A 15,196-nucleotide genomic window follows, 5' to 3' on the forward strand; every position below is an offset into this window, starting at 1 on the left:
TAACACATTTCCTGCAACATAATCCACAGACGATGCAATTCAACCTTTGTTGGAGACCCTGTGATTCTTCTGTACCTGTATCATAAGCAGTATTAAGGAGACTCCACAGAAGAGCAGTTCTGGACCTCCTCACATTGGGCAAAGCTGGTCTCTCTCCACACATTGAGCAAGCTGCACGCTGAATAGGGCTCTGATGGGTTTATGCACTTGACACTTGCACCAGAGCATCCTCCACCCTCAGAATACAGATGGATTGAGAGCACACTGAGGAAGGCTCCTTCCTAACTAAGCAATCAGCAGCACTGAATCACACTCCCTGAGGGGCCCTGGCAGGACATGCAAAGTATCCACTGATGATTGGGAAAGACTTTATTTTTTCTTATTCATTTTATGCTGCACACTTCTGTAAAGCCCTTTTCCTAACATTTCTAAATGGTTATAACATTGTGTATATTACTTATCTTCTTATAGTATCTTCTTATACATGCATCAATCTGGATCATTACTATGAGGAAAGAGGAAAAAAAACATATCAAAATAATGATTATATAGAAAAATACCATGATAAATATTTATTGGTGACACACCACACAACATTTTAATTCTAGTATTTTTATAAAACTTGATCCACCACAATCCGTTGTTTTAGTTTTTAGATAAGAATATAAATATACAAAAAATAATTGGGATGCATTAACAGCTTTATAGTCAGTCCTGGAAAAACATTAGGACTCAGATTTTAGACAGGCCACTATCAGCAACATGGAATGGTTTGGCAGAAGCCTCACATATCTTAATGTCTTCAATAGCTCACACCCTAAAACTCAGCAAACTTCAGGCTTCATCATGAAACTCAGAACCTTTCACAGGTCTCTCTGTTCTTTTATTTTGCTTAGCCACAGTAATTATAGGAGTGGCATATAAAAATTCAGTGTCAGTTTGAATCTTGCTAAACTGTTGGCTTCAATGACATACATCAACAATAAATTCTACTGCTTAATTACATGCTGCATGAAAAAATATTTCTTTTATTGCTACATCAGCACAGTATGTAGGGTTTTGTTGTTGTTTCATCTTTGTTGCAGCAGGAAGACACGTTAGAAACCTAGAAGAACCATTCAACTAAGCGACCTGGCTGTTGGAACCAGCTGAACAGCTCAAAGCAGCTACACATTATTTACACACACCTTGGAATGTGCAAATAGATTCACATTTATCTATATGAAGCACATTTTTATTTAAAGAACAGATCAAACCCCTGTCTTGTGAAACTCCAGTTACACTGATGAGGTACATCTTATGCTGGAATACACATTAAAATAGATTCCTAGGGATATATTATCAGAGATCTGACCACTGCCCGCCCTTAAAATAAATCACCATGTAACCAGTTGCTGGGCAAAAACAAAGTCAGTATTCCCTCCCTCCTCTGACTGTAAAAACTTGCTCCATACTAAATTAACAGGCCCCTTTGACCTCTCAACTTTCGAAGTTTGTGTCTGTGTGTGGTCTCTCACCCAGTGAAGTATGACCAGCAACTCATGTGTGTCTGCCACATTTGCTCAACAGCCATGCGTGCCCCAAAGTATGTGTTGCAAAACGAAGCACACATGGGAGTGATTAATGGGGTCTGTGCAGTAAATGAACTGCTGAAGTCACAGAGGGAGCTTTGAAAGGGGCACAGAGCGGAGGAGAACAAAGCATCCTTCCCAAGTTCAACGATGATGCATTCAGAACTGAAAGAGGGAAGGCAAAGATAGTGCCAGCTCCTCAAAGCAAGAGAAAAAGAAGTAGACAAATGCATTATGACCGAGATTTATAACACAATAAAAATGAAGAATATCGTATCTGAAAAGATCATTATAAAAACATCGGCTTCACTGCCAGTTCTCAAACTGCCAGCAGGGCTACTTGACCATTAGAGAGAGCTTCCAATAGCAGTTAATAAAGAAATTAGTGAGAGAGTATCCCTTATGTCAACCCACAGAACTCTGTGACATTACTTCAGGGATTGCATCTTTCACCAGAAACACCTACACATTGTATGTGGCATATATGAACAAGGACGCAAGCGCAGAAACACGTGCTATGTGATATGAACATCAGAGCTGACAAAATAGGTAGGATTCAAACTTGCTTTTGTGTTAATACACGGGCACTGGCTCTAGCTCCAGGTTTGGGTTGGAAGGCTCTGAAGCTGTACAAGAGGCCTGCAGCCCTCCAAGGTAAATACAGGCCAAAGAATCATAAGAGTCTGGGAATCAGCAGCGTTCAAGTCATCTTGACCATACCCTCTTACCCGCTGCTGTGTCCCCATTCCACTTTTTGGCAAACGTTACGTTCACGTATGTGGACAGGGGAAAAGAAGAATTTCCCCAACTGCTGAGTTTGCTTGCGGTGCTGCCAGCACTGCAACCCAGCCCAGCTCTGCCCTACAGCGCTATCACTTCCCTTGCCCACCGCAGGCCTCAGAGGAAACATGGGAACTGGACCATAGTACGCAGTCCTGTGCTGTTTACTCCAGGGACCATTAAGTGCTGCTGACCAGTCTCTGGGCTCCCCCAAAACGGAAGGAGTTGCTCCTAAAATATCCCTGCTTTCTTATGCCTGACTGGACCAAGTATAAATTATTGGCTAATTTCCCATTGATTCCCAAATTTCCAAGATTTTCTCGGGGATAGGATCATGAGACACCATTCAGTCACTCATTTTTTTTTCATGGCACAGACTGGTGTCACAGTAGCTGGAATCATAAACCCTTCTGCAGAAGAAGACCTGCTTAAGGAATAAAACTACAACTAAAATGAAGCAAGCAAGCAAGCTTTCAAACAACCTGGGTTACCACTTCTTTTCTGCCTAAAAATCTCTAGACATCACAGCAACATGGCTGAGTAACATATATTATAGGCAAGCTTCTCAATACATCCCAGCCCTCACTATCTCACTGTGTCTTCTAGAGGCTGTGATAAGAAGGACGAGGCGACTCAGCTCCAGAGCTTCAGTGTATTTCATCTACTTTGTGCAACTTTCCCAACGCTCAGCTGAGAAAGAGGCTTTGTACACAGGTCCACTGAGATGGGGAAGATGATAGGATGTTATAAAACAGTCAAAGAAAATAGCAGAAGCATCTGGTTTCTAATTTATGAGGATATAATCGTTATTTTTTCTATTAGCATTTGCAATTCGCTGTATCTTTTTAGCTCCTTGGCTACTTCAGTATATCCAAACAGCTGTGGTAGTCAATGATGTTTTTATTTACCAGTTTTTCAGGTAAGAGGCAAAAGCTGTTCTTCTTCCCATCTGGACATTATCCATTGCCTTCCATTGCCTCTCAGACAGGATGGACTGCAATCACTGTAATGAAATACACTGTAGGGAAAGGCCACTCTGAAACTGCAACTAATGGCAAACAGTGCTGCACAGAGCACCTCATTAGTTTGAATGACCTCCTTCTCTCAACGACAACATTGCTTCCGAACTGACTGAAATGGGTCAAGATGGCAGTGCCCAGTTTTAAACGCAGGACAGGATATTCTTAGAAAAGAGATTCCCCAGTCTGGGACCCATCACTCTCCCAGTTACTGGGAGAACTGAAACCTGTGGGCTTCCAGAGCGTGGAAGTCTGAGTGACAGAGGAAAAAACTGGAAGCTCTGGCTTCCAATGCAAAAAGTGCTGTCAGAAGCTGAAGTCCAGTGGAAACAGCTGTATTTTCTTACTGATTTATACAGTGTGCACAGCTCTGGAGAGGTAAGTTTAAGAACTCATCAACATTAATTTTGAAAGAACTATCCCTTTAAAGTACAATTTAGTATTACCAGATGACTCTCATCCAAGTACTGCCTGGACAGTACTCACTAGCGAAGTGTAAAGCGTGATTCCACAGAAATTATGTCTTAATGCGCAGGACTATGGATAAAGCAGCAGTATTATTTATATATTCTAGAGTGCCAAAACACTCATACCCTGCTCTCCAGTTCTGTGACATGAACAGAGCTCCTTCAGTGAACCATGATATTGTATTAATTCACTCCAGGTCCAGCTATTGGCCAGCAAAGCTGCATTTCTATTCTGATGTTCAGAGGTCTGCAGACACATTAAATCACAGGGATTTTTGTGAGCGATTCCTCATACACTCAGACAAATTCACACACCGAGCAAGGCCCTCTTGTTTTGCAGCTCGCTTTTGTTCACCCTCTGCAAAAACCCTGTAAAGTTTCAGGACCTGACGCTCATCAGCCAAGTTATGCAACAAGAATCATCAGGACCAAAGCTGCATAAGAGCTTTTGGAGAAACGTGTAACAGTAGAGACTCTTGTTGTTACCTCCTTGTCTCTCCTTTAGAGCCCCAAACACATTCAGTATATTCATATACTGAAATCAGAGTTTCAATAACGTATTTGTCTTGAGTATTCTCATATTTTAAGGCATTCACCCTGTCCCAACCACACTAGCATTTAAGTTTCTAGTAAGCGGAGGTATCAAACATACATTCACCAAAACTGAAGCACAGAACCAAGAAATTCCTCCTGGTCCTCAGTTATGGTGAACAGGACAGGATTTTCAAAGACACTCAGAGAGCTGAACACTCAAATCCCATTAAAAATTGGCTAACTGACTTCACTGTCTTTAAAAATACCAGCTGTAATTATTCAAAGAATACATCAGTTAATACATTTGGATGTCATAACTATGGTTTATAAAAATAGGAGCCTAAATCAGGCTCCTAACTCCATATTGAGGCATTGAGGTAAGCATCCTGGTTTGCAAAAGTGCTGAATGCCAGCTACTCCCATTGACTCACTGCGTATGCTTGGCACCTCGCTGGCGAATTAGGCTCAAATAAGAATACTGACATGAAACCATTAATCAGTAAAGATACTGGCACACAGAGCACCCCGAGCTAAAAACAGTTCATCAGGGAAAGCAAGCAATAGAGACAAATTAAGATTACAGAAAAAATTGAAGAGGTTGCTCTGCAAAGGCAGCTCTAGATTATGCTCAGGGAGGAGACTTTCATTCAGAAGTTTGATATTACTAACACGTGTAACATGAAACAGTTCTGCCGAAAGCAGCCCGTTGCTCGAGTCTGCTAGGACAATAATAACACCAGTTTTACATAAAGCACAAGGCATCCCCAGAGATCTGCACTAAATCATGTTGACAAGAAAATCAAGATGGAAACCATGCAGAAGAGCTTTGAAAAATAAATCAAAAAGGCTAGACTGATTCTGCAGCATAGTTCTGTGCACACAAAAGCCAGCTTCTTCCAGATTCATCTCACATTGCTATTTTGGCATACAAAGTCCTAGGAAGGTGGGATGTTGGCAATGTAGAATTTACATGTGTCGTATATGCCCATGAAAAATAAATACTTCACTTAATTTGGGAATTCTGCCCAAGTCTGTCAGCACTCTCCTATTGCTTCAGTGATGGAAGGATTGGGCCCTTGTCACTGAATATAGCACATTCCTTTAAAATATTTGAAAAACCACTGAGTTAATTTAATGCTTACTAGACACAGGCTCTCTCAAACTCTGTATCTTCTGATTAATATAACAAGTTTTTCTTACATAGATTGATGAATTTCTCTGAGTTCCTAGTTTGCCTTTATATAGTTTCATAAAAGGGTACATGTTTGGCTGCTTTCCAGAGATAAATGGCAGTTACAGAACTGTTCTAACCTGTCCCTGGAGAATTCTCCAGGACAGCAGTCTCACATGTGACAGAATCACCAGAACAATTTTTTTTAGCACCATGCCCCATTCTTGGCCACCACTGCTGGCGGTTTAGCCACGTGAAAGAGAATACGGCCCCAAAGTCTCAAAATTCTAGTGATCTCTGGGAGCCAACAGCATCCTGAGAGCTATGAAAGACAAGAAAGGTCAGAAAAGTCTCAAGGCTACCCTGAATTAAATGAGAATTTATCTAGTTTTGAGGATTATGAATGTGATTTAAGCCACTACAGTCCTTCCAGTCTTTGGTTTGATCCATGATTCCAGCCAAAATATTTTGTTAGATATGCCCTGCTCTGTAATTATTTTCAATACAATCTTGTTTTGACAAACACACACTCCAAACGTATTATTATTTCACAGTATTTTTTTTCACAAAGCTCTGCTTCATCTCTTTTGCTGCTGATATTCATTACCTTGGGCAGTTCCCACCCCCAGACTCCTCCCACTCCACATTCCTAAGACAAGACATCAGTGACTAAGGGAAATATGTTCGGAAGTAGGTGGCATGAATAACAATAAAGATGGGTGCTTGCATAAATCAGCAGTCACCATGGTCACAAATGGCCTCCAGCTTCAAGACTACCAGATGACAATGATTTGTAGGCAGCGCAGCAAAGAAAGGCCTTGAAGGGGCTTTTGAAGGACAGCTAGGGGGTAGCTGAAGTTTGGCAGAAGAGCTCTTCCCATTTACAACAGAGTACGCTTGAGGGGGGAAAAAAAAAGCAGACAAATAAGGATATATATCGGTAGAACAAAGCAGAGCTCATCTGGTCATAGGAAAACAGGTATGATTGCTTTAAACAGCGGGTGGAATTTCAGCCACAAAGATGAAACTGCTTCTTTGGTTTCATTATATCTATTGAAGCTGATTATTTTTATCATGGAACATGATTTTCAGTTTGGTTTTAGATGTCCAGCTTATACTGTCTTAACCAGCTTGATTTTTGTTTTCTTCTTTGAGAAATGATGAACACCTGCATTTTGAAAATAGTAAGAACCTTCACTGGAAGACTCGCGAAAGCCTAAGTATACTAGTATAAACTTAAGAAACCAGGTGCACAGGAAATCAGTCTGATACAATTTAGTACTTGGTATCTTTGCTTAAACAGATAGCATCTTTCACTAATACCATGCATGGGTAGCTGTTACTGAATCCTACTTAGCACTTACATTACTAGTAGAATCTGTTAGAAAAAGTTTTGTAAACAAAAGGTAATATCTTCCAAAATTAACTCATACAGTTGAGAAAAAACAGACAAGCTTCCTTGATCTCTGTTTCCTAGGTCTTTGCTAGAAATGCTCCATAGTACCCAGTGGATTTATGGATTTACTTTCTCTGACTATCACACAACCTTTGACCATACCATTTAACTTATAAGTAATACAACTATAGGGAACAACATAGTCTTGGGTGAAGTATTGACCAGTTCAGACTATTTACTTGACCTTTTATCAAATTTGTTCTAGCCAGCAGCTACTGCCTGAAAACGTTTGTTCCCAAGGACCTACTGTCTAAAGAGCCTAAATCTGATGCTCCCTATAAACATTATTCTAGAACAAATTTGCAAGTCCTGGTCCTCATCCATTTAAGGCTTTACAAACTAAGACCTTGCATTTGATTTGCATTTGGGAGTGACCACAGAGGAAGCTGTACTTGCAAAGGGTATCATCTAAGACCTGGCCCCACAGCAAACTATTACTCAAATTCTCTCTGTATCTGGGGATGGAAAAGCTATTAATTGATTGCCTCAGATTTCTAGCAAGGCAGGGAGGAATTTCAGACCTTTGGTACTGCCACATATCAAGTGCAAGTATCCAGGCATCAAACATCACAGTTTTAGAAGCTTCTCACTGGCTTGTCTCAGCTTAATCTAATCTACAGTACCAGCTCTGTTTTTGTAAAATTAAGATTCTGCTCCTGGGCATGTATTCGACTTCAGAAACTGAGTTTTTAGAGCTTGAGTGCAAAATTACTGTTCAAAGAGAAACCTCAAACAAGCTTGCTGGGCTTGAAATATATACACTATATATTGCTACCTTAAAAAAAAGGGGGGGGGGATCAAAATGAGGAAGGGTGGCTAACCATTAGTGCCAGTGACTTGGTAAGAAGGATTCTTCCACTAGCAGTCATCTGGTATTGTTATTTAATTACCAAGCCTAACTTCAGCGCTTTTAATGAGATGAGTTATGGATTGTTGTGCTGGTCTGTTCTGAGTGGGAGGAAGCAGGAGCTCCCCAAGCTGCTGCACAACGACGTACTCCTGTCTTGAGTTCAGTGGACCTTGCACAAAGCAGGAGGAGGGGGAAATGAAGAAAGTTCTTGTTCCAGCTGGTTCGTCCAATCTAGTGTTGAGCAGCTTCCTCAATTCTACGTAAGGTTCATACAGAAACTGGAACAAGGCCAGAATTTCCATAAAGAACCATGCAATAATGAAAGGAGTAAATCTAAACCCTAAATGCTATTTCCCCTCCCTCAATTGTTTTGAGTTTATGTCAGATAGAAGTTTGGAAGTAGCTAATACTTTTTTGATTTCAATTTTAGACTACAAGGTGTTACAAAATCCAGGAATTGTTTGAGCATAAATTGTACATACTGAGATCAAAAAGCAGCTAAATTCACAGTTCAGGTCTACAAAATCCTGATCCAAATCTTGCCTAATGCTGACAAAATTCAAATGCCACTTTCTTGGCCCATCCCTGACAGAAGGAGAAAGGAAACCAAAGGCATCTAAACTAACATGAAGTATTGGCAAATCAGTCCTGTTACTTTAGGAAAAAGTCTTACAGAGCTCATCAGTCTCATCAGGACATAGCTGCAGAGTTTGTGTTCACTCAAAGCTGCTATACTGTGAAAAGGTGGGGCTGTCACTAGCAGAACTACAATTCCTGGGAGGTGTTAGGTGGCATGATGACAGTATTATTTACATCCTATTCAGTGTTTCCAACAACAGATAAGACTATACTAATAATTCAATTTTATGCTCTTATTCTGTTAATGTTCATCAGTAAATCAGAAAATAATGGTCTATTATGAAAGTATTGCTGCTTTATTTCTTAAAATTGGTATTTTTAAACCAAACTATTTACGTTACCATATTTATACACTATAGCCATTACTCAATGGAAAAGTAAAAAAAAAAAAAAAAAAAAAAAGGAATTGTCAACTGACACAAAATTGTGTATGAAGATCCTTTATAATCCTTTTGAATTTGAATGCTAAATGTACTCTACCTTCTGGCCCAGTATGTTAGTCTTTCTCTGCATCCAGATTAGCATCCCGAGTGACGTATCACTGGCCTGAAAGGAGAGTGAAGTGATTAGGTCTCCTCTGATCCACAAATGATGGTAACTAACCCTTAATTCTGTAAAGGCATAAAACTGATCTTGGCGGAGCACATAAAGATGCTAGGACAGTTAATGCAGTTTAGGTCACCTTTATCAACTGTGTTTGAAGCTCTGGTATGTATCCTCCTTTTTCTCTACTGTTTAAGTTTACTGTGCCCAGAAGTGCTGTCAGCTGAATGCTACACTATTTCCAGTGGTCATAAACATGCCATGATATAACCAAAGTCTCCAACACCAGTATTTTCTTATCAAAGTCTGAAATGTGTGCATTGGCCTCACCTTCTCTATTAAACTTAACAGTGTGAACCAATGGCCTTGTACAGACGTAATGATGTCTACTACAGGACTGGAGCACTGTTAAGAAAACTTGAAGAGACAAGAACTCAGGTGGAACAGATACTTTCCTTCAAAATGCTGTGAGCCTTTCCTAGTTTTCAGTTTTCGTCTGCTTTGTCTCCTGTGTGCTATGGATTTTGTTTTGTCTTTTTATGCCACAGAGTGATCAAAATCACGGCACTCTTGGTTAACCTACCTTTAAGAGTAGCTATTGACATTTTTGCTTGATGGAACTATCGTGTTTTCCTATGTCATTTTTTTTTCTTACTACTTGATATGCTGCTTACTAAAAGGAAAATACTGATTAAAGAACATTTCTGGAGTGGAAATAAGGGAATGCTGAGGTTCCATTGTGCCACCTATGTAGTCAGCACTTGTGTAGTAATTAAAATAACCAAAAGTTTTTTGGAGCCTGGAGAAAAACATAGTAGTTGCTCCCTCCTGTTGCAGTGAGGAAAAACCTTGCAGGTCCTTGTGGCCTAAGAGTATAAGAGCATGTATTTTCCTTGTTCCCAGTCCTCAGCATTCATAACAGAGTGGCGCAGTGGAAGCGTGCTGGGCCCATAACCCAGAGGTCAATGTATCAAAACCATTCTCCAGAAGCTAGTGGCTTCTAGTTTTTTTTCCTTCTCTGGAGATGTGCAAAGCCCACCTGGATGCAACCCTGTCTAACATGCTCTAGGTGACCCTGCTTGAGTAGAGGGGTTGGACTAGATGGTCTCCAGAGGTCCTTTTCAACCTTACCGATTCTATGATTCAATGATTCATGATTCTGTGATTCATGAATCCAAGCAATAATGACCTCAGGGATCCCAAAGAAAAAGTTCAAACCAGTGAATTCTCACTCGTTCCTCTGTGTAGTATGAGTAGCCATACAACTGCTAAGTAACAGATATAAATCACACATTCAAACTCTTTTCTTCCCTCTTACTTTTTTCCAGTTTCCTTCTGTATCAATGGAGTGAAGGCATGTTTGCACTCCTTCACTGCCTAGTTTCCTTAGACTGGCTTTTTTCACAGAGCTTCTCTATGTAACAGCACTTCCTGTATTCTGGCAGACACCATTCTGTGTCTACCTGCAAAATACTCTAAATGAAATAGTCTTTCTTTCTGCCCAGTGCAATTATTATTCCTGAAAAAGTGAGATCTATGCAGTACAGATGCATTCATATTTCTGATACCCATTTACTTTAGACTCTTTCTGTTGCATCAAGTCTCATGTGAAGCACTCAGGACAGGATGGCTTTGCCATTTGCTAACAGGATTTTCTTATTTTATATCAATATACAGATCTTCCTGCTTCAGAGAGGGCAATACATTTCACAAAGTGCAGGGTCAAGTACACAAGAAGTGAGTGATCTATCACATGCAAGCTTCTGCTTATGTTCTGTTACCAGAGCTATCTCTTCCAGAAGTTGTCAGTGCTGTAGATCCTTGTTATCAAAATATAAATGCAAGGGTACACAGTTCTATGATTCTGCATGTGTTTGCATAATTCATGCAAAACTTCCAATCTCCACGATGTTTTGAGTTTCAAATATCTTCATGTAATCCCAAATAAGGTAAACTTCTATTAATTATCTCTGTTGACAAAGGAGGAAGCCTTGGGAGGAGAAGGTGAAACAGCTCACGCATGGCCAGTCAGTAAGTAGCAGAGCTAGAACAAGTATTTCCTGACCTCTGATCATGAACCTCAAAACCATGTGGACTCTAGTTAGTCTGAGCTACAGTTCAGCATATGGAGCCAGAGCTTAAAATGTAACCAAATGTGACTAGTTTTCTAAAAAAAATAAAAAATAATAATAATAAAAAAAAAAGCACTATGCATAGTGGGCTCTCTTTTTCTATAGTTGTGTAACAGAATAATTCACTGGCTGTGGTTTCCTAAAATCAGTGTTGCTGAGTGAGCTGTTATAACACTCACAGCTTTCTATGAAGTGTTAAAAATAAGGGATGTTTATTTAAAGCTGACACTCTGAATGCACAAATCAAGTTTCTCCATGACATAACTGTCAAATAAATTAAATGTGGTAAAGTAGAAACATGTCCTGTAGCATTATTTACAGGACACTAAGAATGCAGTAGCATGGAAGTTAAAAACAGAGCTCTGTTGTGTAAAGAGATGTAATTACGGAAGAAAAAGAATAGCAGCAAATACAAAGAGCAAAAATTCTTTTAAGTGGTTGCTGATTGTAGGTGTCCAATTTGAATTTTCTTGGACCTGTATTTATTTGCTCACAATTGCTGAGTGCTTGCAGTATGCATTTTTAAGGCTTTTAAGTTATAAAGATTTCAATTCAAAAATATCAGGGAGGTGGATTTGTTCAACTGCTGGCTTTTTTTTTTTTCCTCTCTCTCTCTCCTTCAGCCTTATGACCACTTGAATTATTCTCAGCATTTTCTCTCATTTATTTAGTTAGTTTCTCCAACAAAGAGCAGTTACTTAGTTGGAATTCAACAACATTTTGATCTCACTGGTTATGTAACTAAATAGACTTAAAAGAGACCAAGGATGGGTTCAGCATAAGGAACATGGAATGTGGAAATGAAGCTGATACGCCTTTTGGGTAACAGAAGAGTCCCTTCCCTTGACTCAACTTCCACCTCTGCAAAGTGTCAATAAGATTTATCCCTCCTTTATAATGCTTTAACAGTCAGCATTTTATTCTTCCTCTTTCTCCTCTATAGAGTTAGAGCTCACAGCGTATTCTCTGTTTCAAGGAAGCTGCTAAAACATACTCCAGGAAACAATTTCTGTCTGTTACCACTTTTTTGAAGACAGCATCAAAAGCCCTACCTGGTGGTCCCAGAGTGCAAGACCTTCTCGTTTCCAGCCTTCAAGTCACATCACATGAAGCTGTAGCATGAGGAGAATACGGAAGCTGCCCCAGAAATGCTATGTGATCACAAAGCAGAGTGTGCCAGCTTGTTTCTCACAAGATCTCTCAATTCATGGCCAATTCTGTGAAAAGGCTAGAAAGCTCCAGTGCTAAGATATTTTCCTCTACTGAGGCTTAAAATTATTTTTTAAGTAAAATATCAAAGGCAAAGCCATCCAGTAACCTATCACCATACACCCCTATCTCCCAGCCACACACCTTGTTTCCACACAGGTGACTCCTACATAAAGACTGCAAGTCCCTCAAATACAATGGGAATATGCAGTAAACATCCAAGATAAAGTCTTGTTTCTGAGGAAGGGGGTTGTTACGCACTTGCTTTTATATTCCAAACACCACTTAATGACTGGACTTTACAGATAAAGGAGTAATTGTTTTTAGCTGTCAAATTTCAAACACAATTTCACACGATAGGCATGAAACTCCTGTTAAAATAATTGCAATAAAAAGCCAACCAAATATCAATCTCTTTGCTTTGTGCTGATCCATCCTTAGTTCAGCACCTAAAAAGAATACTCGTTCTCTAACTGCTAATTATGGAGTGAAAAATACACTAAGCAAACTTGGATTTGTTATAATTCACTGTGAATCTCACAAACTGCCCGAGAGCAGTAGTATGCTAATGAACATTAGCAATATCTTTTAGAACTGGTAGAAGAAAGAAACCTGACTCACAATCAAGTGCATCATTGAAGTGATGCCGATGCAAGGGAGATGCAACCTCAGACCTGGAGAGAAGGATGCACATACAAAGTTACAGGGCATCTCAGTGGCTGGTACTGGTCTGGCAAATTCAGGGTTTTCCACTTAGTGGATGCCTCTAGCAGCTTCAGAAAGGCCTATTAAATGACTGCTTAGCATATTCCAATGCTCCAAGCAACAGAGCTGCATCAGTCAGACATCCTCTTTGACAGAAAATTTGTAGCCCGCTGTCTTCCAGACAGACGGCACCAGATCCTTACAGAGTATAAATCAGCTCTAGCCTATTGAGAGCTGTGTAATGCATACATCCTCTAGGGATCTGTCCCCACACAAGCAACTTCAGTAGTAATGAAAATCATAGCACTACACCATATATAATTTTGCCAATGAGTGTATCCAGCCTTGGCTTAAATTTATGAGGTTTTCAAAGCAGTAAATCACTGTGGTGTGAGATTGCTAGCATTGATGAAGAGGTGTCAGCCAAGTTTCTTTTACGGCATTTCCAGAGGCCACATCCCTTCCTATTGCAGTGCATCCAGGAGGCTGCAAAGAACGGCTTTCACTCGCAAAGATGACCCTGGGTCTGCTCAGCAGTGATAAAGAGTTCAAACCACGGGCAATCTTTCCTGTGTTGCCTTTAGCAACATTGATATCAAAATAAGGTTAGATACCATGGTGATAAGAACACCTGGAGTCCTAGCTCGGCTATTTTAAGACAGAAGCATGCCTTTCTGTTTTGCCAGCACAGATACAGTCCAGATAAAGCCTTCAGCAATAATACCTGCTCTTCTTCCAAATGGGTTGTGCTGCAAGCCTGCCTATACTGTTCCTATGCCAGTTCTACAGCAGCATTAGCCAAACATTGGCTTTTCTATTGAAGCTGTATGGCTTAGGTAATGGGGGAGTGTTTTTGTAGCAATCCTATCTGCTCCTTACTCCCCTGGAGCCATGAAGGAGCTTATAGAAAGGCAATTCACTGCAGTCCTCTCACCTACATGTATGCATTTTCCTGTAGTCACAGGCTTGCTGCCTAGTTTTAGGCAAGTCTCTTTGCCCTCTTTCAAAGCATACACGTAAAGGGTGGGATGAGACTTACAGTCCTGAAGACCTTCAGTTTTACTGGGCCTGGCACAACATCTCTCAAATGAAGCCATCAGAAACTTCATGCAAGGCCAGTGCAGTTCGAAGCAGCTACTAGTGCAGATGTCAGGAATCTGTCCATTGTGAACTTTCTGTTCACAGAAAGAGCCACATGTGCTCTCATAGCAAAAGTCTTTAGAAACCTCTGGTCTAGCTCATGTTAATCTGCATTACAAAATATTTTATATCAGAAGCCTACTGGAATTCAATACTAGAAAATGTGTAGGCTTCATATTGCTGTTTACTCCTACAGTAATCACATGGCTTGCACTGTGATCTTACTACTGCTTTCCAAGCACACTATCAGCAAACATGAAGGAATTTTCCATGCTTAAGTAAATATTTTCATGGCACAAGAAGACCGTCAGTAGGAGAGGGAACTACTGCAGTACTAGCTGGGACAGATGCCAAAATATTTTATTAAACTTTCCCATTAGAAGGAAAGGACATTTGGTGATAAAATAATTTGTATTATCCAAATGACCTATACTGAAACACTCATTAAAATGTTAGTTGTTCAAAACATACAAGAGAAGTACAAAACTTTGCAACATCACATTTTGGTTGTTCTGACTGCTCTTCTAGAATCTGTAGACTTGTTTAAATGTTCTGCAGTATGGTTAAATATTCAATTTTCATTAAAGTTAATGTTAACCTAGTAATGTCAAGCCTCTGCCAAACATTCTAAACCCAATGAGAACAAAAGCAACAGAAGACCTCATGTGGATCTGTACCCGAACTGCAAGGATATAGGAGAACTATTAGAGGCATCTTGCTTCTAACAAGCCAAAATGGCCTTTTAAGGAAACAACAATTGTTTCTGCATTTTATTTATTTTAATTTAAATATTTATATTAAATTAATGTTTAAATAGTATTTATTTTTAATAAAGAAGAGATCCCTAGGATTGATAGTCGGTAAGAAACTAAGGTGAAATACCTCTGTGGAACACTCGGACAGCTACCTGTGTCACTGTTAGGAGTAAGATGACCAGATCAGATAGGGGAAGAATCTCCCGTTAGATAAAGAGCTTGAGG

General features: G+C 39.9%; 1 long non-coding RNA gene across 1 annotated transcript in view; it reads right to left on the reverse strand.

Annotated features, from left to right (window-relative positions):
* Positions 1 to 446: 446 nt before the first annotated feature.
* The window catches only part of LOC134142589 (uncharacterized), a 31,539-nt gene continuing 16,789 nt past the window's right edge, over positions 447 to 15,196 (reverse strand). The window contains exons 2-3 of the long non-coding RNA XR_009958918.1: positions 8,968 to 9,033; positions 447 to 505 (exon numbers count right to left, since the gene is read on the reverse strand). This is a non-coding gene — a long non-coding RNA (uncharacterized LOC134142589). The remainder of the gene's footprint in view (positions 506 to 8,967; positions 9,034 to 15,196) is intronic.

Source organism: Rhea pennata, chromosome 7, assembly GCF_028389875.1.
Source record: "Rhea pennata isolate bPtePen1 chromosome 7, bPtePen1.pri, whole genome shotgun sequence".
NCBI lineage: Eukaryota > Metazoa > Chordata > Aves > Rheiformes > Rheidae > Rhea > Rhea pennata.